Below are 4,627 nucleotides of genomic sequence, written 5' to 3'. Positions count from 1 at the left end.
ATATCAAAATGCGTTCTTATAAAGTTTCTTATCTCAGTCCTCGTTCTCAAAATGAAATGATTGAAATATTGGGTAGTAAAGTTAGAAATTTTATTGTAAAAGAAATTGAAGAGGCTAATTTATTTTCACTGATGGCTGATACAACCCCAGATGCCTCACATAAAGATCAGTTAGCGTTCAACAATGAAGGAAAAGCTGTTGAAAGACTACTTGAATTAAATGAAGGAGTAAAAAAAACTGGACTTGGTACGGGAGAACAAATTTTTAGAGTATTAAACAAGAATGTTCTAAACACAGGAAATTTAGCGTTTCAGTCTTATGACTTTGCTAGCAATATGTCTGGTAAAGTAAATGGTGCCCAAGCCCAACTCTCTTAGTTAGTAGGGCATAAAGTTTAATAATTCCTTGTCAAGTCCAAAGAATAAATACATTTCTTGAACATGGCTGCAATGCTAGCATAGTTATATCGAGTATGATTGATAACTTAGAGTTTATATGCATTTTTTTCATCTAGTGCTAAACATTATAGAATATTTAATAATGAGATGAATGGTATAGAAAGCAAATTACATTTAAAAAATTTATCTAAAACGAGATGGACTGCAAGAGCTGAATCAATTAAAGCTGTTTGAAACTCTTTTGAAGCATTGTGCAGTAGTATAAGTAATATTTGTTCAAATCCTTTGTTTGATACAAACACCAGAACAAAAGCACTTGGTTTAAAAAAAAAAATTATACTCTTTTGATTTTATTGTATCTTTAATGTTTATGAAAAATATAATGTATAAACTAAAAGCCTTAACTAAAACACTAGAAAAAAATAATTGCCACCAATCTAATTGATACCACTTTACAAAATTTAGAAGATATTAATTCAAATAATGAAGCTATGAATAACTTAATTGATGGTGCAGTATTGTTTGCTTGTACTCTTGGCATTAATCCAGAGGCTGATTTTAATCTGCACCATCGATACAGAAAACTTCCACAGTGGCTTGATTCGAATTGGAATACACAAGTAGTTTTTAATATGCACACATTTTACCGTAAAGAATTTAAATTTTTTTAAATTTCTGATAATCACATTATCTAAAGATAACTTAAAACATAGTTTTAATTCATTTAAACCGTTATTTCAAATGCTGTCGTTTCCTTTGAAAAAAGAACATATTTCGATTGACAATATTAAAGAAACTTTAATATTGTTGATCTATTATTATTTCCAGCTAGGATAAAAAAACTAAAATGTGTAGATATTGATGCCATTCTTTGAATGGCATCAATATCTACAAAGAATGTGTAGACATTGATGCAGAAATGGATATATTAATTAGATTTGTAGAAATAATAACTCAATTAAATTCGACGACGTTAAAGCATCTGAAGAAATAATGTTTTACCATGGGCTAATCGAATTTGCAGATTAGCATCAACTGCACCAATAAGTGTAGCATCAAATAAAAGAAGCTTTAGCAAACTTCGAATTATAAAAAACTATTTAAGATCAACAACAAATGAGGACATATTGGATTTCCTAATGTCTTTGAGTATAGAGAAGGATATTGTTGATTGCTTAAATCTTACTTATTTAGGAGCACTTTGGGAAACATTAAAAAACCACAGAATATAACTCTAAATCTATTAAAATAAAGTTTTATTTTATTCAGTTTTTATTTTATATAATATATATATATATATATATAAAATAAAATAGAGAAGGATATTGTTGATTGCTTAAATCTTACTTATTTAGGGGCACTTTGGGAAACATTAAAAAACCGCAGAATATAACTCTAAATCTATTAAAATAAAGTTTTATTTTATTCAGTTTTTATTTTATATAATATATATATATATATATATATATATATATATATATATATATATATATATATATATATTTTTTTATAAAAATTATAAAAATTGGCATTTTTACTGGTTACAAAAGTTTTATTCAGCAATTTATTGATTTTAATCCCCCCCCCCCCCCCCAGGTTATTATCTTCGAGACGTCCCTGACAACAATAAAAAAAAAGAAGCAATGTCAGTCAGTATATTTTTATCTAAAGTAATAAAAAAGATGAAATCATTTAAGAACAAATTTAAAAATTTCTAATAAATATATACTTAGATACCTTAAAAAAAAGCATAACACAACATTTTTTTGACAACTTCCAGCAGAATTTTTTTTACTTTGTCTATTCCTTATTATTTTTTCTAAGAAATATACATAAAGTCTATATTGTAGATACAGAGATATATAAAATATAATGAAATAAGTAAGTTTATGTATACAAACCTACATGTCCCCAAAGAAAAGCCTAGAAACTACATTAAGTCGAATACTATTATCTATTAACTATTAAATTACAGTACTAACATTAAGATGATTTTTCAAAAAATACAAATTGCACAAAAAAGCAAAAGCAATAAACATTTTAAAACTAAAAAAACATCAAAAATTTCCCTATGAATAAAATTTAATAGTTTCTAGTTGTTGTTCTTCACTTTGTCAATTGTCAATCAAAATTGCTTTTTCTTTCTTAAGTGATTTTTTTGCTTTTATTGATAATGAAGCTTTGTAAATAAAAATATTTTTTGGACGATATAAAAAGTACAAAGCTTTGCTAACACTACAAGAAATTATCACATGATACTACTTAGGTCGTTAGAGAAGTTCATAGAGCTTCATCTATAAAGATACAATGAGACAGGAAATATTTAAATATTTATATATCATTAAAACTGTGTTTAATTATGAACATTTTAAGAACTTGTTGAAATATTTTGAATGTTTATTAAAAAAGTTATATAAATTTTATTATATACATTTAAAAATGGAAAAATTTGAATATCGAGCATATATTTAAACCCGTGCTCTACTTGGAGTTTCAGCACAAGCCATAACCGATGAATTGGTTTTAGTTCATGGTGAAAAACTCCAAAATATAGTACAGTTGCCAAGTGGGCTACTTTATTTAAAGATGGTAGAGAGAGTCTCGAAGATGATCTTCGTTCAGGGCACCCTCAGACCACGTATACATCTGAGAGTATTCAACTAGTGGGAGCCATTATTGAAGAACATACGCATGCAACACATGATATCATTGAAGCCGTGACATCGATTGATCGTTTTAAAATCAACGAAATCATTCACAACGCACTTAAAGAAAGAAAATTAACATCACGTTAAATACCCCACGAGTTAACCGATCAAAATCGCAAGAATAGAGTTGAGACATGTAAGGAAAGTTTAGCCCTTTTCAGAAACGGCCCATGGAGACAATGTGATCTTATTACAGGGAATGAGTCGTGGTTTTATTTGAGACAAGTTGAACACAAGTCGGCTAACGCTTGTTGAGTCGGTGAAGGTGAAAGACCAAGAACTATAGTAAGATGCGACAGGTTTCAGCCGATAAACATGTTCTACATCTTCTTCAAAACAACAGGTGTTGTTCATTTGGGTTATGTTGAAAAAGGAAACACCATTACTAGCGAATATTATATAAAAAATTGTTTGAAACCTCTTATATGCGAAATAAATAAGCAAAGACCTAAAACAGTCACACAAAATTTCAAATTTCTCCATGATAGTGATGGACATTATTTTGAACATTTAATAAAATCATGTTTAAAAAAACTCTTCCTTTTTTTTATAGGGGAGTTCTACAAACTTTCCTAACGACCTAAGTATCTGATGAATCCTAAAACTCGAGGAACTAACAAGCACTTTTTTTTTCTAAATTATTAATTTTAGGTGCCCCAAGAAGTCCTTACGGTCTTATCACAAAGAACCGTGGAAGATCATTTGAAAGGAAGTTGACGCCTCCTTGATGATATGAAACTTGCCCAGAGGTGGTGTTGAACCTTGGATCTCTAGTTTCTGACGCAAGCGCACTATCCACTGCGCTACTGCTGCTCATAGGGTAAAGTTTAGGTCACTTTCATTATGTAAATGTTAGATTAAACTAAGCGTGATTAACAAAATCTGACGAAAATCTTAATTAAGGGCAAAAAGAGAGAGCAATTATAAACCTTAGTTAGTGTTGCTAAGGACCATTGTCAAGATAAAATGTTAAGCCTAAATAAAGTGGAACAACTCTCAATAGACAAAGTTATGTCAAAGCATATTTCAAAAATATTTACAGCTATGTTGAACTAATATAAAATAAAATAAATTCAAAAAGCCAAGTTTTGATAAAAATTGTGATTAATTTAGTGGTGATCCACCTTAACACAATTACTTTTTAAAAATTTCAAATGATACCACTATACTATTCTAAACTACTTTTCTGGTACCATAGTTCCAATGAAACCGGAACCGTCTTATGGTGCCGAAATTGGTCATAATGCCCGAAATAAAATTTTAAAAAGTGATTAGATAAAATATTTTATAATTTAAATCTTTAATTTAAGGAGCATACAATACATGCATTAAATGTTTTCGAAATAAAAATTTAACAAAAAGTTAAATTCTAAAATTTGCCTGACATATGGATTATAAATCCGATTTATATGATTTAATTGACTTTTAAGAGTTAACATATTCACGAGTATTTTTCACAAGAAGATCAATGTTTGGGATCGTATATATACAAACAAATGTTTTTCATAGTTTGTTCAGATA

This window comes from Hydra vulgaris, chromosome 03 (assembly GCF_038396675.1).
Source record: "Hydra vulgaris chromosome 03, alternate assembly HydraT2T_AEP".
In the NCBI taxonomy this organism is placed as follows: Eukaryota; Metazoa; Cnidaria; class Hydrozoa; order Anthoathecata; family Hydridae; genus Hydra; species Hydra vulgaris.
The sequence above is the reverse complement of the archived record's forward strand: the minus strand, read 5'-3'. Positions refer to the sequence as shown.